The 23280-nt window shown below is 38.8% G+C and overlaps 1 protein-coding gene and 1 long non-coding RNA gene across 8 annotated transcripts in view; one reads left to right on the top strand and one right to left on the bottom strand.

The window, feature by feature from the left end:
• Positions 1 to 23280, bottom strand: part of PDE4D (phosphodiesterase 4D) — a 1603025-nt gene that overhangs the window by 909174 nt on the left and 670571 nt on the right. The window lies entirely within an intron of this gene.
• On the top strand, positions 216 to 18775 carry LOC133233325 (uncharacterized). Its single transcript, XR_009731680.1, has 3 exons — positions 216 to 303; positions 11071 to 11152; positions 18399 to 18775. It is a non-coding gene; the product is annotated as an uncharacterized LOC133233325 (long non-coding RNA).

The raw sequence follows: 23280 nt of genomic DNA, 5'->3' as shown, positions 1-23280 counted from the left end.
GTGAAAGAAACCAATCTGAAAAGACTACATACTGTATTATTCCAAATATATGACATTTTATAAAAGGTAAAACTATGGAGACAGTAAAAAAGATCAGTGGGTTGATGGGAGAGAGGAATTAAAAGATGGAGCTCAGAGAATTTTTAGGGCAGTGGAATTTTTTTTATGACCCTATAATGGTGGACCATGTCATCACACATTTGTTTAAACCCATAGGGTGTAGTTAGTGAACCCTAAAGGGGCAGGGGGAGACGGGGACGACAGAGGATGAGATGGCTGGATGCCATCACTGACTCAACAGACGTGAGTCTGAGTGAACTCCGGGAGTTGGTGATGGACAGGGAGGCCTGGCGTGCTGCGATTCATGGGGTTGCGAAGAGTCAGACACGACTGAGCGACTGAACTGAACTGGACATAAACTATAAACTCTGGGTGATGATGTGTTAATCTAGGTTCATTAATTTCAGCAAATGTGCCACTGTGGTAGGGGATACTGATAATAGTGGAGGCTATGCTCGGGGTGGGGCAGGGGGCAATGGAGGAGAGGGGATATGGGAAATCTCAATATCTCCCATTCAATTTTGCTATGAATCTAAAATTGCTCAAAAAATAAATAAAGTTGAGATAGAGAGAATATACCTGTGAAATATTGAGAGGGTATAAGTCAAAGGACTTGGCTGGGGGTGGTTAGGTAGAGAGTATAAGGAGGAGTTAAGTGTAATGGGCAGGTTTCTGACCTGGGTGACTAGAAGGATGGTGGTAGCTCTCCAAGCCAGGTAACATGAGAGGTGGGAATAGCCTAGGACAGGATGAGGACATGTCCTTAAGATATAAACTTTGTACATGTGTTGAACCTGTTTTCTATTCCTAAATTTATTACCCTAAAAAAAAACCAGTAATGGAATAAAATGTCAAGCGATTCAGGCACCAAGCAGGAAACTAGCAATTCCTTAGTTGGGACCCTGATTTTTATATATTAATGATTTTCTGTATATGTACTTCCCCATCTCTTAAATAAAATATGCATTTCCTAGGAGTTTTACAACAATAATTTTTTGCTATATAAAGATATTTGTATTAAAATGATGCTTGTTGTCCATAATCATAAAAATAAATTCATCTGGGTACCTCCCTGGTAGCACGGTGGATCAGAATCTGCCTGCCAACGCAGGGGACATAGGTTCAATCCCTGGTCCAGGAAGATCCCTACGGAAGCCTATGTGCCTTAGAACCCATGCTCTGCAACAAGAGAAGCCACCTCAATGAGAAGCCCATATACCAGAGCAAAAGAGCAGGCCTGCTCATCACAACTAGAGAAAAGCCTGTGTGCAGCAATGAAGACCTGGCACAACCAAAAAAAAAAAAAAACCACCAAAAAAATTGCTTTAATTTCCACTGGCCACACGATAATATGAACCATTATCTCACAGTCACAGCTTGTACACATGCAAAAATGTCACTAAATGTCAATTAAAGTGATATTTTTCTTTTTAAATGTTAAAATGATTCTTTTCAGTTTAACAAAGGCTTCTTACCTCCAATTCACATTTCTGCATATTAAGTGAATTTCAGTAGTACCTGTGTTTCATTACTAAACTAAATTTTGCCTTTTTTCTTAATGGTAAAACTAGCATCACAATGATTACTTCTAATTCATATTCATAAATCAATCAAATGGCTACACTGGCCAAAGAGTTAATATAATTTCAGTTTCTAGAAATCAACATTCAAAAACTGCATGCCCTGCAAAGTATTCTTCTTAAATGATTTCTTCTAACTTTTGGTTCATATCTCACTAATTGCTTAGGAAAAAGAAAAACCTTAGTTTTTTTTTTCTACCTCAGGAAACATATGGTGTAAATGCTTAAGGAAATGTGAGTCATGTCTTTGATGAGGCAACTACTGAAAAATCAGCTCCTTCTGCCTCAGTATAAATAGCATGATAAGCCCTATCGAAGGTCAGAAATCTAATTTTAAAATATGTATTTTAAGAGTTTTTATTTTAGTCATCATGCCATTTATCAGAAATGTGGTCTATTCAGTTGACCAATTCATGTTTTTAGTGAGCTTGCTTTTCATTTTCCTGAAGCAAGAGAGATGCAAAGCCCATTTCATTGTGTTTTGACTCAAAGATCTCTGAGGTATTGCAGTGCCAAGGAAAACAATTTCTTCTCCCAATCTCTTCTGCCCTCCTCCCTCCAAGAAAAATCCTTTCACCTCCCAAACAACTTCTAAAAATACATTTTTTTCCTCTTTTCTGTTAACTGCTCTCTTGAAACTTGAAGATGTGTCGGAAGGATTTCATTGTCATTGTTTCTTATTCCCAAATTCCCATTTGGCTTTCAAAGGACTCTTCCCTCTCTTCCTGGATGAACACTGCTGAAAGTTGGAACGGACTTGGCCACATGGCAGAGATAATGCCATTTATAAAATGCTATAAAATAGCACTCAGCACCTCCAACATCTCACCCTGGCTCTGAGCTCCATGTCCAGTGGGTGTTTGGTAAGCAGAACTGCTTAAATGACTCCTCCAGGAGGAAGGCGGCTTGATGATAGGTGAAATTCAGGCCACTTGTGTATTACCTGCAATGGAATCTTGGGATAAGAACAGAATCTCACCTGCCTGCACTTTTATATGTAAGGAAACTGAGGTAGAGGGAAGTGGCTGGCTTCAATACCACCAGAATTTAAAGACTGCGTATGCTGCACATGTTTAGTTATGAGATAAAACCTGGGGAGGTCTAGTATACTTGCCACCCTTGCTGAGTCTGGACTTCATTTCCACTGACTGGTCCTCACCTTCATATAGCTCAGTACAGCTCAGTTCAGTTCAGTCGCTCAGTCGTGTCCAACTCTTTGCAACCCCATGAATTGCAGCACCTCAGGCCTCCCTGTCCATCACCAACTTCTGGAGTTCACTCAAACTCACGTCCATCGAGTCATTGATGCCATCCAGCCATCTCATCCTCTGTTGTCGCCTTCTCCTCCTGCCCCCAATCCCTCCCAGCATCAGAGTCTTTTCCAATGAGTCAACTCTTCGCATGAGGTGGCCAAAGTACTGGAGTTTCAGCTTTAGCATCATTCCTTCCAAAGAAATCCCAGGGCTGATCTCCTTCAGAATGGACTGGTTGGATCTCCTTGCAGTCCAAGGCACTCTCAAGAGTCTTCTCCAACACCACAGTTCAAAAGCACCAATTCTAGGGGGGAGGAGCTAAGATGGTGGAGGAGTAGGACGGGGAGAACACTTTCTCCCCCACAAATTCATCAAAAGAACATTTAAACGCCGAGTAAATTCCACAAAACAACTTCTGAAAGCCGGCAGAGGACATCAGGCACCCAGAAAAGCAACCCAAGTCTTCGAAAGGAGAGAGAAGAAATACAGCTCCACTCACCAGAACACCGACACAAGCTTCCCTAACCAAGAAACCTTGACAAGCCACCTGTACAAACCCACACAGAGTGAGGAAACGCCACAATAAAGAGAACTCCACAAACTGCCAGAATACAGAAAGGACACCCCAAGCTCAGCAATTTAAACAAGATGAAGAGACAGAGGAATACCCAGCAGACAAAGGAACAGGATAAAAGCCCACCAAACCAAACAAAAGAGGAAGAGATAGGGAATCTACCTGATAAAGAATTCCGAATAATGATAGTGAAATTGATCCAAAATCTTGAAATCAAAATGGAATCACAGATAAATAGCTTGGAGACAAAGATTGAGAAGATGGAAGAAAGGTTTAACAAGGACCTAGAAGAAATAAAAGAGAGTCAATATAAAATGAATAATGCAATAAATGAAATTAAAAACACTCTGGAGGCAACAAATAGTAGAATAACAGAGGCAGAAGATAGGATTAGTGAATTAGAAGATAGAATGGTAGAAATAAATGAATCAGAGAGGATAAAAGAAAAACGAATTAAAAGAAATGAGGACAATCTCAGAGACCTCCAGGACAATATTAAACGCTACAACATTCGAATCATAGGGGTCCCAGAAGAAGAAGACAAAAAGAAAGACCATGAGAAAATACTTGAGGAGATAATAGTTGAAAACTTCCCTAAAATGGGGAAGGAAATAATCACCCAAGTCCAAGAAACCCAGAGAGTCCCAAACAGGATAAACCCAAGGCGAAACACCCCAAGACACATATTAATCAAATTAACAAAGATCAAACACAAAGAACAAATATTAAAAGCAGCAAGGGAAAAAACAACAAATAACACACAAGGGAATTCCCATTAGGATAACAGCTGATCTTTCAATAGAAACTCTTCAAGCCAGGAGGGAATGGCAAGACATACTTAAAGCGATGAAAGAAAATAACCTACAGCCCAGGCTATTGTACCCAGCAAGGATCTCATTCAAATATGAAGGAGAAATCAAAAGCTTCTCAGACAAGCAAAAGCTGAGAGAATTCAGCACCACCAAACCAGCTCTCCAACAAATACTAAAGGATATTCTCTAGACAGGAAACACAAAAACAGTGTATAAACTCGAACCCAAAACAATAAAGTAAATGGCAACGGGATCATACTTATCAGTAATTACCTTAAATGTAAATGGGTTGAATGCCCTGACCAAAAGACAAAGACTGGCTGAATGGATACAAAAACAAGACCCCTACATATGTTGTCTACAAGAGACCCACCTCAAAACAGGGGACACATACAGACTGAAAGTGAAGGGCTGGAGAAAGATTTTCCATGCAAATAGGGACCAAAAGAAAGCAGGAGTAGCAATATTTATATCAGATAAAATAGACTTTAAAACAAAGGCTGTGAAAAGAGACAAAGATGGTCACTACCTAATGATCAAAGGATCAATCCAAGAAGAAGATATAACAATTATAAATACATATGCACCCAACACGGAAGCGCCACAATATGTAAGACAAATGCTAACAAGTATGAAAGGAGAAATTAACAATAACACAATAATAGTGGGAGACTTTAATACCCCACTCACACCTATGGATAGATCAACTAAACAGAAAATTAACAAGGAAACACAAACGTTAAATGATACAATAGACCAGTTAGACCTAATTGATATCTATAGGACATTTCATCCCAAAACAATGAATTTCACCTTTTTCTCAAGCGCACATGGAACCTTCTCCAGGATAGATCACATCCTGGGCCATAAATCTAGCCTTGGTAAATTCAAAAAAATAGAAATCATTCCAAGCATCTTTTCTGACCACAATGCAGTAAGATTAGATCTCAATTACAGGAGAAAAACTATTAAAAATTCCAACATATGGAGGCTGAAAAACACGCTACTGAATAACCAACAAATCACAGAATAAATCAAAAAAGAAATCAAAATTTGCATAGAAACTAATGAAAATGAAAACACAACAACTCAAAACCTGTGGGACACTTTAAAAGCAGTCCTAAGGGGAAAGTTCATAGCAATACAGGCATACCTCAAGAAACAAGAAAAAAGTCAAATAAATAACCTAACCCTACACCAAAAGCAACTAGAAAAGGAAGAAATGAAGAACCCCAGGGTTAGTAGAAGGAAAGAAATCTTAAAAATTAGGGCAGAAATAAATGCAAAAGAAACAAAAGAGACCATAGCAAAAATCAACAAAGCCAAAAGCTGGTTCTTTGAAAGGATAAATAAAATTGACAAACCATTAGCCAGACTCATCAAGAAACAAAGGGAGAAAAATCAAATCAATAAAATTAGAAATGAGAATGGAGAGATCACAACAGACAGCACAGAAATACAAAGGATCATAAGAGACTACTATCAACAATTATATGCCAATAAAATGGACAACGTGGAAGAAATGGACAAATTCTTAGAAAAGTACAACTTTCCAAAACTGGAACTGGAAGAAATAGAAAATCTTAACAGACCCATCACAAGCACGGAAATTGAAACTGTAATCAAAAATCTTCCAGCAAACAAAAGCCCAGGTCCAGATGTCTTCACAGCTGAATTCTACCAAAAATTTAGAGAAGAGCTAACACCTATCCTGCTCAAACTCTTCCAGAAAATTGCAGAGGATGGTAAACTCCCAAACTCATTCTATGAGGCCACCATCACCCTAATACCAAAACCTGACAAATATCCCACAAAAAAAGAAAACTACAGGCCAATATCACTGATGAACATAGATGCAAAAATCCTTAACAAAATTCTAGCAATCAGAATCCAACAATACATTAAAAAGATCATACACCATGACCAAGTGGGCTTTATCCCAGGGATGCAAGGATTCTTCAATATCCGCAAATCAATCAATGTTATACACCACATTAACAAATTGAAAAACAAAAACCATATGATTATCTCAATAGATGCAGAGAAAGCCTTTGACAAAATTCAACATCCATTTATGATAAGAACTCTCCAGAAAGCAGGAATAGAAGGAACATACCTCAACATAATAAAAGCTATATATGACAAACCCACAGCAAACATCCTCAATGGTGAAAAATTGAAAGCATTTCCTCTAAAGTCAGGAACAAGACAAGGGTGCCCACTTTCACCATTACTATTCAACATAGTTTTGGAAGTTTTGGCCACAGCAATCAGAGCAGAAAAAGAAATAAAAGGAATCCAAATTGGAAAAGAAGTAAAACTCTCACTGTTTGCAGATGACATGATCCTTTACATAGAAAACCCTAAAGACTCCACCAGAAAATTACTAGAACTAATCAATGATTATAGTAAAGTTGCAGGATATAAAATCAACACACAGAAATCCCTTGCATTCCTATACACTAATAATGAGAAAACTGAAAGAGAAATTAAGGAAACAATTCCATTCACCATTGCAACGGAAAGAATAAAATACTTAGGAATATATCTACCTAAAGAAACTAAAGACCTATATATAGAAAACTATAAAACACTGGTGAAAGAAATCAAAGAGGACACTAATAGATGGAGAAATATACCATGTTCATGGATTGGAAGACTCAATATAGTGAAAATGAATATACTACCCAAAGCAATTTATAGATTCAATGCAATCCCTATCAAGCTACCAACGGTATTCTTCACAGAGCCAGAACAAATAATTTCACAATTTGTATGGAAATACAAAAAACCTCGAATAGCCAAAGCGATCTTGAGAAAGAAGAATGGAACTGGAGGAATCAACCTACCTGACTTCAGACTCTATTACAAAGCCACAGTTATCAAGACAGTATGGTACTGGCACAAAGACAGAAATATAGATCAATGGAACAAAATAGAAAGCCCAGAGATAAATCCACGCACATATGGACACCTTATCTTTGACAAAGGAGGCAAGAGTATACAATGGATTAAAGACAATCTCTTTAACAAGTGGTGCTGGGAAAACTGGTCAACCACTTGTAAAAGAATGAAACTAGAACACTTTCTAATACCATACACAAAAATAAACTCAAAATGGATTAAAGATCTCAACGTAAGACCAGAAACTATAAAACTCCTAGAGGAGAACATAGGCAAAACACTCTCCGACATACATCACAGCAGGATCCTCTATGACCCACCCCCAGAATATTGGAAATAAAAGCAAAAATAAACAAATGGGACCTAATTAAACTTAAAAGCTTCTGCACAACAAAGGAAACTATTAGCAAGGTGAAAAGGCAGCCTTCAGAATGGGAGAAAATAATAGCAAATGAAGCAACGGACAAACAACTAATCTCAAAAATATACAAGCAACTCCTACAGCTCAACTCCAGAAAAATAAATGACCCAATCAAAAAATGGGCCAAAGAACTAAATAGACATCTCTCGAAAGAAGACATACAGATGGCTAACAAACACATGAAAAGATGCTCAACATCACTCATTATCAGAGAAATGCAAATCAAAACCACTATGAGGTACCATTTCACGCCAGTCAGAATGCCTGTGATCCAAAAGTCTACAAGCAATAAATTCTGGAGAGGGTGTGAAGAAAAGGGAACTCTCTTACACTGTTGGTGGGAATGCAAACTAGTACAGCCACTATGGAGAACAGTGTGGAGATTCCTTAAAAAACTGGAAATAGAACTGCCTTATGAGCCAGCAATCCCACTGCTGGGCATACACACTGAGGAAACCAGAAGGGAAAGAGACACGTGTACCCCAATGTTCATCGCAGCACTGTTTATAATAGACAGGACATGGAAGCAACCTAGATGCCCATCAGCAGATGAATGGATAAGAAAGCTGTGGTACATATACACAATGGAGTATTACTCAGCCATTAAAAAGAATACATTTGAATCAGTTCTAATGAGATGGATAAAACTGGAACCTATTATACAGAGTGAAGTAAGCCAGAAAGAAAAACACCAATACAGTATACTAACACATATATATGGAATTTAGAAACATGGTAACAATAACCCTGTGTACGAGACAGCAAAAGAGACACCAATGTATAGATCAGTCTTATGGACTCTGTGGGAGAGGGAGAGGGTGGGGAGATTTGGGAGAATAACATTGAAACATGTATAATATCATGTATGAAACGAGTTGCCAGTCCAGGTTCGATGCACGATACTGGATGCTTGGGGCTGGTGCACTGGGACGACCCAGAGGGAGGGGAGGGGAGGGAGGAGGGAGGAGGGTTCAGGATGGGGAACGCGGGCATACCTGTGGCGGATTCATTTCGATATTTGGCAAAACTAATACAATATTGTAAAGTTTAAAAATAATATAAAATTTTAAAAAAGCATTTGATATGATAAAAAAATAAAATAAAAAAATAAAATATTCAGAAGCAAAAACAAAAAAAAAGCATCAATTCTTCGGCACTCAGCTTTCTTCACAGTCCAATTCTCACATCCATACATGACTACTGGAAAAACCATAGCCTTGACTAGATGGACCTTTGTTGGCATATAGCTCACATGTAGCTAATTTCTGACCTAGGTTTCCCACCTGTCAAAATATCCAGAGTACCAAATTTTCAACTGATTTCAAAGAGAACTGTGTTCAGATGCACTTGTATTTGCAAGTACCACAAGTAGGCTTTTAATTTATTATTATTATAACATAAATACGCATTTATTGTGGAGAATTTTAGAAATAAGAAAAAAGAATAAGGAATTTCTATCTGTAATTCCCCACTCAGTGATAGCTAACATTCATAGTTTGCCACCCAGATCCATGGCTAACAGATGGATGTATTTACTTCTAGTCTTTAAAAATGTCATAGATACTTCCAAAATGAATACTATGTAATATAAAGACATATCCTGATTTTTCGATTTTTATTGTAGGAAGTTTTCCATACTTCAATATTTCAAATATTCTGTGAAAATTGGTTACATAACAGTGTATGCAGGCATGGGCAGTTAAACCCAGCACTGCTTTCTCTATTCACTGAGGATAAAGCCCACATTTCTTAGCTTGACCTGCTGCATATCCTCTGGTCAGCAATCCAGGCTTACCCTCAGACACTTGTAAATGCCATACTTTCACCTATGTTTCTTTCACACACGTGATTCTTTTTGCTTGGAATATCCTTCCCTGTGATAGGCACAATTTTCAGATGGCCCAGAAGATTCCCATCTCTTTGTATCCATACCCTCTATAATCCCCTTCTCTTAAATGTGGGCTAGACCTATGAGCATAAGATGTTATTTCTGTGGTCAGGTTACAGTATTTGGAGAAAGTGAAAGGATTTTACAAATGGAATTAAGCATTCCAAGTCTTTTAATTAACTTAAGTGGGCTTGACTTAATAAGGAGAAAGTTTTTAAAAAGAGGAATTGGGTCCTTTCTCAAGAGGGACATTCTCCTATTAAACTTGAAGAAGTGAGCTGCCATGTTGGGGGAGGGCTGTGAGAGGGTGATGAACCACAGATAGTCTTTGACACCTGAGAGCAGCCTCAGCTGACAGCCTGCAAGAAAGCAGGAACCTCAGTCCTAAAACTGCAAGAGACTGAATTCTGCCAACAACCTGAAGGAGCTTGAAAAGAAGACCCTAGCCCCAGAAATAAATGTGCCTGGTCACCTCCTGACTGCAGTCTCATGAGCCCCTGCATGTAGAACCCAAGTAAAACTGAGCCAGACTCCTGACCCAGGAAAACTGTGGAATCATAATTATTTTAAGTCACTGAATCTGTAGTGGAGTGATACTCAACAATAGTGAATGAATATCTTCCCTTTCTCTCTTCCTTTGGCAACTTCTGCTAACCTTTCAGATCTGAGCTCTGAGGTCCTTCCTTCAAGGAGCCTCCCCTGGCCCTTCTATTTATTTTTTGTCTGGCTCCTTTGTACTTCCCCCATCCACAGCCATCACAGACGGATAGCAATTGTCTATTTTCCCACCTGCATGTCCCCAATGCGATGAATAACTGTGAATGCTGAGACTCAGAGAGATGAAAATATTAGTGTTTAATGTTCAAAATACAGGGGGACATCTGCAGAAAGATGACACATGTGAACCACAAACTTGAATTTAACAAATTTACCAACACAGGATGTATTTTAAACAAATATATAGTGAATTGACCATAATGCATAATGGTCTAATGTATTATCTGAAACTGGCCACACACTGAGATGACTCAGAAAAACCCATTGAAGCAAATTTCACTGAATAATTCATGTGTGCATTAGCTGTGTAGATACAGAACCTGAATCTAGATCCAATTTGTGCACAGCTTTGTCAGGTTTTATGTCAAAATTAGTTAGAGTGAATAAAACTGTATATTTATGGTAATTTCTCATTTATTTATTACCTGTGAAGAAAACACACAAGTTTTTAAATTTTTTTTCCTGCTGGGTTTCAAAGCCTAGTTAGCAGACAGGATCCCAGAAGCAGTTCTGTGCTGGGGTTGTGGAGTGACTCATCAGTGAGATTACAGGAGGGAGCATGGTCTACATGCTAATTTTGTCAAGCTGAAACCTTTCCAGATATTAGAAATGAAAGCAAGTAGATGTGTGTAGATACTTTAATTCCACATTAAAGATAGGGGTGAAAACAATAATGCAGCAAAAATGAACATAACAGCCCAGTAATTTCCTATTTTTTTATGATAATGGGAAAAAACCCTCTTTCTGTTATATACAAAACTGCATATTTATCTGCCTTATTCACTGTTGTACCTGATCTAGGGTTGGACACTCACTGAAAAAGGTCAGCATCGATTGGCTTTTGATAAGGACAAAATTCTGCATCTTCAGCATTGCTGGACTGGTGAGTTAAGATTATTTCCTAAGGTCTATCAGTTCCTTCTAACTGTGTTTGCCAAGAAGAAGAGCTGTCAGATCCTGGAAGACTTCAATAATTCTCAAGCTTTATGTTTCATAAGAATCACCTGCAGTGCTCCTTTAATGTTCAGATGCCAGGTTCTTCCCTCCCCAAATTCTGATTCCCTTAGGTTTCAGGGGGGGCCCCGCACATGTGTTGTAAACAAACCCCAGAGCCGATTACAGGTGGTTTAACTCCCACCTTTCAGAACTGCTGAGTAAATCACTAGATATTTGTGGTAACTGCTTCTCAGATGACTTGCCGCTATGACAGAATATGTTTGCTTGGTGTCCTCTGCTCTGCATGAGAAAGACACTTCAAAGCGTATGGCATGGGTCTGTGTGTGTTAGTCGCTCAGTTGTGTCCAGCTCTTTTGCAACCTCGTGGTCTGCAGCCCACCAGGCTCCTCTGACCATGAAATTCTCCAGGCAAGAACACTGGAGTGGGTAGCCATTCCCTTCTCCAGGGGATCTTCCTGACCCAGGGATCGAACCCAGGTCTCCCATCTTGCAGGCAGATCCTTTACTGTCTGAGCTACCAGGGAAGCCCTGGGGGATGTCCCTTTTCTAATAAATCTCCTAATCAAAATGAGGAGTAGAAAACTCACATGCCTTTAGACATTGATCAGGGATGCAGATACATAGAGCAAGCAGGTGGGAACTCCACTGGGGCTCCAGAGAGAGAGTCCCAAGCCAGAGCCACTATCAATGTGCCACTCTTGGAAGGTGGGAATGTGAGCTGAGTGTTGCCAGACTGGCTGTATTTTCAAGAGAAACAGAAAATTTGATTTTTATGTAAATTCCTCTGATTTAAAGAAAACACTGGATTTTTAAAATAAAATCCATAATTGTGTTAAGGGGACCTATTTTCAACTTCTGCCTTTATCTATTAGGATGACTCATCATAATATCACAAAGTCATTGACAATGATGATGACATGAAACAGGAAGGAAACCCATCCACATGATGTTCCTCAAGAAAAGACATTTAAGAACAAGGCTGCCTTTAATTTACAGAACTCAGTGCTAGGAGAAGGAGGTGTTTCCTAGTGTTCACTGAGAACTCTCAAATGGGGTTTCCTCTCCCTCTTCCCCATAACTCCCCTCCCCCTCATCTTTCTCTTCCTTCAGTGAAAAAGGTTTTCAGATCTTCATTCCGACAAGTTCCCACACTTAGTCACTCACACTCCTCTGAAGTAGGTAAACTCCAGGTTGTGTCTACAATACATGAAAACGTTATTGAGTGAAGTGGATTTCTGTGTCTGCCCTGGACTCAACCTCATTCCTCAGGCTGACCTGCAGCTGATACGATCTTAGGGTTTGGGGAGTGCTGGGGTGAGGAGCATGGGGAAGCAGACAGTTGGGATCATTCAAGCAAGGTTGTCTTAGACTATTGTCTGCTCTCAGGGGCTAACAGGAACCATCTTCACTATTGCCAATGAAGAACTTCACGAGACGGCACCTCTCAGAAATGATGGGAACCATCAAAACCTCCCAGTTATCAAGCTTTATTGGTTTCCCGAGGTATCACTTTCTCCCCTTGCACACTCTCTGTATTGGGTGAAAATCCTGGAGAGCACTGGTAATTCCTAAATCAGGCTAACAACCAGGAAAACCTCTATAATCTGAGCCCAATAGCTCCATATGGCAAATCTGACAAAAGTCTGTGCTGAAAGTCCCTCCAGAAAGCACTGACTTGTGCCAAGTTATAAAAAAATCAAGGCAGTGCCACTTGCTCTGCCCCCAAACCACTAAGATCAAATAATATTTTGAGCTTTTTAGAACCACTTATTGGTGTGAATACCATAAATATAAAAATATATCTACTGTATGAGGCAGGAAGTTTCAATTATCCCATTATAAACCCTTTATTTCATAATATATCACTGAGATCTTGATAATGATCTCAACAGGATGTTTTAAAGATCCACTGGTGAGCATTTTAAAGAATGATTATCCAGAGGGGAAAGCCAGGCTTAACTGAACTATGAACATGTTTTCAATGATAAAATCTGGTTGGCTTAATCCCTAAAGAGAGCTCTTATTTTAAAAGCTTTGTTTAAAAAATAAGAGACATCTAATTATACAAAGAATAAACCTCTGGTGAAAGATGATTGCTTTGAGATATCTGATAGGTTAAATTACGTAATGCTTGTTCTTAATTTTGTTTATTGTGATATCAATAAATCTAGTGTTTAAAGAAGTTAATATAATGACAGAGAGTGTTATGAAAACTCACCTGTTTTGTTGCAGCCAAAATCACTCCTATTGTTTGAAGATAGAATTTGCTTTGTATTCAGATTGCTAGTTCCATTAAAATCTGTACTTTTGAGCATGCCAATATTCAACTAAAATGGGCCCATACATATACTTGAATGTGTCTTTCTCTGTGTAAGATTTCACACCCACTAAAAATAATGTTCATAAAAATATTTTTAATGGTATTGGTAAATACTCTACTAATGCTGTTAAATGCAGATTGCCAAACTACAACTACATACAGCCAATGATCCCAATTTAAAATATTATGCATAAAAAATGAAAAATATTTCCCACTGTTGAAAATAAATAACCTTTAATGACGGGATTAAGAGTGAATAAAGCAAATTAAAACCACAATGAGATACTACTTCACATCCATTAGGGTGGCTATTATGAAAACTGTTTTAAAAATAAGATAATGGATGAAACAAACATTATCTCTAAAACAGAAGCCACATGAGTATTTAAAATCTAAAATGTATTAAATTCATGCCTTTGACATGAGAAGAGTAAGATAAAAGTAAAAGACTAATTGCATAGGTGCACTTAGTCACTCAATCATGTCCGACTCTTGCGACCCCATAGACTGTAGCCTGCCAGGCTCCTCTGTCCATGGGATTCTCCAGGCAAGAATGCCGGAGTGGGTGCCATTTCCTTCTCCAGAGGATCTTCCCAACCCAGGGATTGAACCACATCTCCTGCATTGCAGTCAGACTCTTTACTGACTGAGCTATAAGGAAAGCCCTAAAAGACTCATTAATGTAAGCCTATAATAGCAAACTATCATCTGAGAATATTAAAACATTATAGATTGTTTTCTCAAGAAACAGATCTTCATTTAATAGAAATTACCTCTAGAGTAATTTCTAGAGGTAATACCTATATGGTATGGACCAGGGGTTTAATTGTTTTACTTCATACTATTTTAAGCTATTGAGGCATAATTTTGATAATATAAAGTTCAAAAAGTACTTAAGCAACAAACACACATGAAGTTTAATATTTCCAGTAAAATACAAATAACTTGTGGAGTCAAGGAGCTCATGTAGAAATATGCTGTGCTCATCAAATTCCTCATTTGTATACATGAGCTTCTTGAAGGCATGAATGTTCCCAAAAGTTGCACCCATCTCTCTTATTTATAGTATTAACTTACATGAGCTTCATCCTGACTTTCTTAGTAGCAAATTTCTTGAATTAGAATCACTGAGATCTTACCAATACTAAGGGAAATAGAAATGAAAATATTTTTCTGTGTTCTGTGAGCACTCTAAACCAGACGAAAAAAGAGTTTGCAGTACAGTTACTGAAGTTTCATAGTGGTTTTGCCAATTAATTTACTTTTTGTTCTTAACATAGCATTTCTTAAATGTCTAATGCTTAAAAAATGTTAAAAATTCTTTGGTAAATCTCAAGTTGGTTGATCATGATGGTGTGATCACTGACCTAGAGCCAGACATCCTGGAATGTGAAATCAAGTGGGCCTTAGAAAGCATCACTATGAACAAAGCTAGTGGAAGTGATGGAATAGCAGTTGAGCTATTTCAAATCCTGAAAGATGATGCTGTGAAAGTGCTGCATTCAATATGCCAGCAAATTTGGAAAACTCAGCAGTGGCCACAGGACTGGAAAAGGTCAGTTTTCATTCCAATCCCAAAGAAAGGCAATGCCAAAGAATGCTCAAACTACCGCACAATTGCACTCATCTCACACACTAGTAAAGTAATGCTCAAAATTCTCCAAGCCAGGCTTCAGCAATACATGAACCATGAACTTCCAGTTGTTCAAGCTGGTTTTAGAAAAGGCAGAGGAACCAGAGACCAAATTGCCAACATCTGCTGGATCATCGAAAAAGCAAGAGAGTTCCACAAAAACATCTATTTCTGCTTTATTGACTATGCCAAAGCCTTTGACTGTGTGGATCACAATAAATGGTGGAAAATTCTGAAAGAGATGGGAATACCAGACCACCTTACCTGCCTCTTGAGAAGTTTGTATGCAGGTCAGGAAGCAACAGTTAGAACTGGACATGGAACAACAGACTGGTTCCAAATAGGAAAAGGAGTATGTCAAGGCTGTATATTGTCACCCTGCTTATTTAACTTATATGCAGAGTACATCATGAGAAATGCTGGGCTGGAAGAAGCACAAGCTGGAATCAAGATTGCCGGGAGAAATATCAATAACCTCAGATATGCAGATGATACCACCCTTATGGCAGAAAGTGAAGAGGAACTAAAAAGCCTCTTGATGAAGGTGAAAGAGGAGAGTGAAAAAGTTGGCTTAAAACAACATTCAGAAAATGAAGATCATGGCATCTAATCCCATCACTTCATGGGAAATAGATGGGCAAACAGTAGAAACAGTGTCAGACTTTATTTTGGGGGGCTCCAAAATCACTGCAAATGGTGACTGCAGCCATGAAATTAAAAGACACGTACTGTTTGGAAGGAAAGTTATGACCAACCTAGATAGCATATTCAAAAGCAGAGACATTACTTTGCCAACAAAGGTTTGTCTAGTGAAGGCTATGGTTTTTCCAGTGGTCATGTATGGATGTGAGAGTTGGACTGTGAAGAAAGCTGAGTGCCGAAGAATTGATGCTTTTGAACTGTGGTGTTGGAGAAGACTCTTGAGAGTCCCTTGGACTGTAAGGAGATCAAACCAGTCCATTCTAAAGATCAGTCCTGGGTGTTCTTTGGAAGGAATGATGCTAAAGCTGAAACTCCAGTACTTTGGCCACCTCATGCGAAGAGTTGACTCATTGGAAAAGACTCTGATGCTGGGAGGGATTGGGGGCAGGAGGAAAAGGGGACAACAGAGGATGAGATGGCTGGATGGCATCACTGACTCGATGGACTTGAGTCTGAGTGAACTCTGGGAGTTGGTGATGGACAGGGAGGCCTGGCGTGCTGTGATTCATGGGGTTGCAAAGAGTTGGATACAACTGAGTGACTGAACTGAATTGAACTGAACCTTAAATTCTTTAAATTAGGCTGGATGTTATGATTCATTGCTAAAAGCAAAAAATACTGAAAATACAATATTTAGGTAGTGTTCTAATGATCCTGGTTATAACTCTGTGGAGGTAATACATTTACTTGGCGATATGAAGCAGTGAACCTGATGTGAGCAGCTGACTCATTGGAAAAAACCCTGATGCTGGGAAAAATTGAAGACAGTGGAAGACAGTGACAGAGGACAAGATGGTTGGATGGCATTGCCAAAGGAATGGACTTGAACTTGGGCAAACTCAGGGAGATAGTGAGGGACAGGATGGCCTGGCATGCTGCAGTCCATGGTGCCACCAAGAGTCAGATATGACTTAGTGACGGCACAATAACGTGATGCAAGCAAGCTGCTCATGACATTGGAAAAAAGTTTGGAAAAGAGAGAAGTGGACAAAATATACCTGTATCCATACTGAAGATTTAAATAGATTAGTGTGTGGATTACTAAACAATGTGACATACCCAAACCTTCTTTGTCACAGGAAAGCAAAATCAATGGTCAAATTATCCATTTCCTCCCTCTACTCCCCATTTTCAACACACACATATTTTTAAAAAAGAAAATTCAACTTGATTTGGTTGGGCACACCTAAAGTTGATTAGTAAATTAGAATAATAAAACTTGGTATTTTTCAATCTATTTGCCTGGAAATAACAAAGACAGTTGGGTTTCCCAGGTGGGGCTAGTGGTAAAGAACTTGCCGCCAGTGCAGAAGACATAAGAGATTTGGGCTTGAAGATCCCCTGGAGGAGGGCATGGCAACCCACTTCAGTATTCTTGCCTGGAGAATCAATGGACAGAGGAGCCTGGTGGACTGCAGTCCGCAGTGTCAAAAAGAGTCAGACACAACTAAAGCGACTTAGCATGCATGCACAACAAGAAAGTTAGGTAGACCTTCCAAATCCCTCTCTAGAGTCTATGCTTTTAACCCCTATGCAGATAGGATTAGTAGTGCTTATTTGTAGAATAAGGGTAATAATAATAGTAGCCACATAACACTGTGGTAAGAATGGAACTGGACTACTCAACATGCGATTTAGCACAGTAGTTGTCTAGCTTTTAGGAAACACATAGTCACTACTACTTGTCATTCATTTCTGGCAGAGAGAATAGGATAAGCAAAGGCAAACAGAGACATGGCAAAACCTAGCCTGTTTGAAAGTGAGTGTTAGTTGCTCAGTCGTGTCTGACTCTTTGTGGCCCCATGGACTGTAGTCCACCAGGCTCCTCTGTCTGTGGAATTCTCCAGGCAAGAACATTGGTATTGGTAAACCATTCCCTTCCCAACCCAGGGACTGAACTCAGGTCTCCTGCATTGCAAGCAGATTCTTTACCATCTGAGCCATCTGGGGAAAAAATGAAAAGTTTAGCATAACTGAAACATAAAAATAATTGGAGAGTGAGAGGAGCAAAAAGAAAAGCAGGAGATGTAGGCACATTTACTGCCTAGAGTGCCTTGTTGAGAACTTTACCTAAAGAGTTATGAAAGGAGGTGGTGGCACTTTATAGCTGGACCATTTTTAAGAGTTTTAAAAGGGATGTCATTGGAAACAAGGACAAAAGTTTTAAGGGTACTGCAGAGGTTCGAAAAGAGAGATGAGAGATGAGAAGAGAGATGAGAGTTCAAAAAGAGAGTTGAGAATCTGCTCTCAGACAGAAACAGATTTTAGAAATCTCTTTCCTTAACATAATTGTGTTTGTTTAATTCACTGTCATTAACTGAGGTTGGAGTAGCCAGCCTCAAAGACAGCCCCAAAGATACTTGCCTCCTGGTATTCATGGCCCCTCCTTCTTTATATCAGATTGATCTATGAGACCAATAGAATTGACAGAAGGGATGGGCAGTAACTCTTTGAAGATTAGTCATAAAATATTACTGCTTTTGCTTTTGTCTCTTTGATCATGCACTCCACTGGAAGTCAGCCACCATGTCATGAAGACATTCATGCAGCCAGTGAAGCAGGCTGTCTGCACAGGAAATGAGACTCCCCACCAAGAGCCAATACCAACCTGACAATCATGCGAGTGAGTCACCTCAGAAGCACATCCTCCAGCTCCAGTCAAGCCTTCAGATGTTGGTAACCCTGGATGACTTCTTGACAGCAACTTCATGAAAGACCCCCAATCCAGAATCACCCCAGGAGGAGCTTTCTGAATTCCTTACCCATACAAACTGTGAGAAGTCAACCATGTTTATCACAAATTGTTGTTAATCATGCTTACAGTTTATGCTGATCAATTTGGGGGTTAACTCATTACAGAAAAGCAGGAAACTAATAAAGATTTGGGCTTCCCAGGGGGTGTAGTTGTAAAGATCCCTGGGTTAGGAAGACACCCTGGAGGAAGAAATGGCAACCCACTCCAGTATTCTAGTCTGGAAAATTCCATGGACAGAGGAACCCGGTGGGTTACAGTCCATGGGGTCACAAAGAGTCAGACACTGAGTGACTGAGCACACACAAAATAAAGATTTCTCTCACCTATACCTAGACCTGGTATTGCAGACAGATTCTAAGATTCCCATCTTCTTGTGTAATTTCCACTCTTTGAGTGTTGATGGAAATCTGTGAATACGATGGAATACCACTCCATTGATTCTGTTACTTTACAAAGATTTTTCAGATATAATTAAGATTACTAATCAGTTACTTTGAGTTAACAAAAAGTAGCAACTTTGCTGGTAGGCCTGATTGGATCACACCAAACCTTTAAGTCTCGATTGAAGGGTCAGACTCAAAGTCAGAGTAAGCAGCAGGGAACTTCTGCTGACCTTGAAGGAGCAAACTACCATACTGTGGAGAAAGTTATATGACCCAGACTGGCAGTAGCCTCTAGGAACCTCTATCCATCAGTCACAAGGACCTGAACTCTGCCAACAAACTAAAAGAGCTTGAAAAATCCCAAGCTCAAAATAATGACTGCAGCCCTGGATAACACTTTGACTTCAGTTTTGTGAGTTCCTGAGCTAAGAATCCAGCCACTCTGTGCTCAGGCTTCTTGCCTACAGAATGGTAAGATAATAAATGGGTGTGTTTTAAGCTGTTATATTATCTAATTTGTTATACAGCAATAGAAAACTAACATGTGATTTAAATGATGAGATCTTAGACTTTCAGCTAACACCACAATAGAATGAGAACTTGAGGGAACACCAAAGGGTGTTAGTGTATTTAACATATGAAAGGGATGTGAACCATTTCCTAGAAGCCACCCTTCCGAAGGACATCCAATGATCCTCACTTTCTGGGTTCACTCCCTCGTAGTCCCCTCCCATAATGAATAGGACTGATGCATGTGAACAAAAGAATATTTATAAGTCTTCAGTCAAATCTTCAGATGAATCCAGTCAAGTCTTCAGATGAATGCAGTTTGGATGGATATCTTGATTGTGATATTATGAGAAATTCTGTGCTAGAGGCATCCAGCTCAGCATCTCTCGAATTACTGACCCAAAGAAACTGTGGGCATAGTATGATGCTGTGTTATCTTAAGCTGCTAAGTTTGGGGCATACGCAGAAATAAGTAGCTAATTAAGAGATGTAAAGGGTAGCTTCAAAAGACTGAGCTTCTGTTCAGTTTGCAATAGAAGAAAAAGAAAAAAGAGTTGTTCATTAGTATTTAAGGGGAGGTTTGCAGACAAGCACAGCTAAACCTGCGGTCCTCATCCCCCTCGTTAAATGGATTACATGTCACAGATGGAAAAAAATGATAGCTGAAGACAAAAGACTTTGACAACTGGACCAGATGAAAAGATTAAGCATTCTTCTCTCCCCTGGCTTTTCTCCTTAACACCTTGCACTATCTTTAACACTCTCTTAACACCTTTCTTTATGCCTTGCACAGAAAAGAGCAGCAAATAAAAAAAAATCCTCTGGACCAAATGACAAAGTGGAAACACATGCCTATTAGACACAGTGGAAATTATAATATGAAGGGTTCCTTTGAACTGGGGAATAGGGACTATATCCTGGGATGAGGAACTAATGCCACACAGGAGTGTAACTGCAACTCATTGCTAATTTTCAACTGAATTTCAAGACAAATTTAATGTTTGGAAAGTAGTTAGATTGGAAATGTTGAAGCCATACCAGATATACAACTTGAGAATGAAAATAAGCAAATAAATTTAGAAGAGTGTCTTAAAAGTAATTCATTTTTGATTATAAAAATCTAAATTTGTTACTGTAAACATTTGAAATAAAAATTAAAGAATATGAAATGAATTCATAATCCCTGTATTTAGAGCTAAACACTCAACAGCTTTTTATACATTTTTTATAAAATTGAAATATTCCTGCCATTAAAATGCTGTGTTTTTCATCTACATTTCATCTACATTTAACTAACACTAATAAAACAATTTCCCTGTGCTAGTAAAACTGTGTTTAAACTCTATCTGACTGCTTCTTTTAATAATTTTTAAACTACAAGTGTATGCCCAATGCTAAAATCTATATAGTGAGGCAGATACTGGAAAAATCCTGAAGAAAAATAATGCTACTATTTAGGAATTAATATTTACTTTAAATCTTTTTAAAAATACACATATTACATGTATGTCTATGTTTTTTTTACAAAGATAATACACTATACATACTCTTTATTTTGATCTTCTTTGGTTAGCAAAATATTGAGAGTATGTTCAAATAAAAATATCATCTTATGATTTATTGTACATTATAGTTTATTATAATTATATTTTTATCATCTAGACACAATTAATATATTTATGATGAGCTGTCATTGTGGTGAATTTAGGTTATTGTCTTTGATAAAATTTTGAACATGTATCATTTCAAATTTACATTGCTTCTTTAGGACAGACTCTCAAAAGTATAATTACTGGGTGGAAAGTATTTAAATAAATTTAAGTATTTGATCAGAGAAGGCAATGGCATCCCACTCCAATACTCTTGCCTGGAAAATCCCATGGATGGAGGAGCCTGGAAGGCTACAGTCCATGGGGTCGCTGAGGGTCGGACACGACTGAGCGACTTCACTTTCACTTTTCACTTTCATGCATTGGAGAAGGAAATGGCAAACCACTCCACTGTTCTTGCCTGGAGAATCCCAGGGACGGGGGAGCCCGGTGGGCTGCCATCTATGGGTCACGCAGAGTCGGACACGACTGAAGTGACTTAGCAGCAGCAAGTATTTGATAGATAGAGTAAAAAGTTTGCAATAAATATTGTAGCTATTTTTATGTTGACTGAAGAGTGAAAAAGAGAAAGAAAGAAAAACGGTTGTTAAGTAGTATTTAAGGGGAGGTCTTCCTCTACTGTTGACAACACAGGGTATGAGCACTTTCATTTTTACAGCATCCATAGGTAAAAATGGTATCTTGGTTGTTTTCATTCATATATTTTTATGAGTAGTGAAGTTTATTTTATGTTTATTTGACATGTTTACATTAGTGAACGTCAACCTATCAGTGTCTCGTTGTTCAGTCACTCACTCAGTCATGTCTGACTCTTTGTGACCCCATGGACTGCAGCACACCAGGCTTCCCTGTCCTTCACCATCTCCCAGAGTTCGCTCACACTCATGTCTATTGAGTCAGTGATGCCATCCAACCATCACATCCTCTGTCGCCCCCTTCTGCTCATGCACTCAATCTTTCCCAGTATCAGGGTCTTTTCCAATGAGTTGCATTAGGTGGCAAAAGTATTGGAGCTTCAGCATCAGTCCTTCCAATGAATATTCAGGGTGGATTTCCTTTAGGATTGACTGGTTTGATTTCCTTGGAGTCCAAGAGACTCTCAGTCTTCAACACCACAGTTTGAAACCATCAGTTCTTTGGCGCTCAGAAGGAAATGACAACCCACTCCAGTACTCTTGCCTGGAAAATTCCATGGATGGAGAAACCTCGTAGGCTATAGTCCACGGTGTCACAGAGTCGGGCACAACTGAACGACTTTGCTTTCACAACTTTCTTTATGGTCCTACTCTCACATTCATACATGACTACTGAAAAAAAATCATAGCTTTGACTATACAGACTTTTGTCGACAAAGTAATCTCTTTGGTATACATTTAAAATTGCTGTGTTCATCCTTTGTAAGAGCTTTTTATATATTAAAGGTATTAACTCTTTCTCTATGCAATTTTTTCAATTTGTGATTTCCTGTTCAGTTATTTTTATCCTTTTCAAGTAAATTAAGTTTAAATACATTTATATAGTTAAATATATTAATATATTCCTTTATAATTTCTGATTTGAAGTTGTTGGAGAGGTTACCTCAAACATCCAAGATTATATAAGTATTCAAGATATTTTCTTCTGGATGTCTGTGGATTTCATTTTTATAGCTAGTTCTCTAAAACTCAGTGTGTGTGTGTGCTCACTTGCCTAGTCGTGTCTGACTATTTGCCACTCCATGGGCTCCTCTGTCCATGGGATTTTCCTGGCAAGAATACTGGAGTGGGTTGCCATTTCCTCCTCCAGGAGATCTTCCTGCCCCAGGGATCAAACCTGCATCTCCTGAATTACAGGCAGATTTTTTTTTACCACTGAGCCACTGGGGAAGCACCCATAACTTTATATTTGAACCTTATTTTGCTGCTATCAGCACGCCTGTGCTTGTCCATCTAACAAGGTTTCAATTCAAAACAAAGTCAGTTTTCTCAAGGCCTTCCCTCCCCTTTACTCACATGGATAAAACAGTAACAAATACTAAAATCTGAAAGTCAAAATGAGCGATAAAAAGAAAATTAGATGAAAAAAACCCAAGCATGTATATCACAGAAAAAGTTTCTGGGGTAAGTTGTACAGTCTCATCGCTAAAAGTAATCTTTACAGAA

Source organism: Bos javanicus, chromosome 20, assembly GCF_032452875.1.
Source record: "Bos javanicus breed banteng chromosome 20, ARS-OSU_banteng_1.0, whole genome shotgun sequence".
Classification (NCBI taxonomy): domain Eukaryota; kingdom Metazoa; phylum Chordata; class Mammalia; order Artiodactyla; family Bovidae; genus Bos; species Bos javanicus.
The sequence above is the reverse complement of the archived record's forward strand: the minus strand, read 5'-3'. Positions and strand labels throughout refer to the sequence as shown.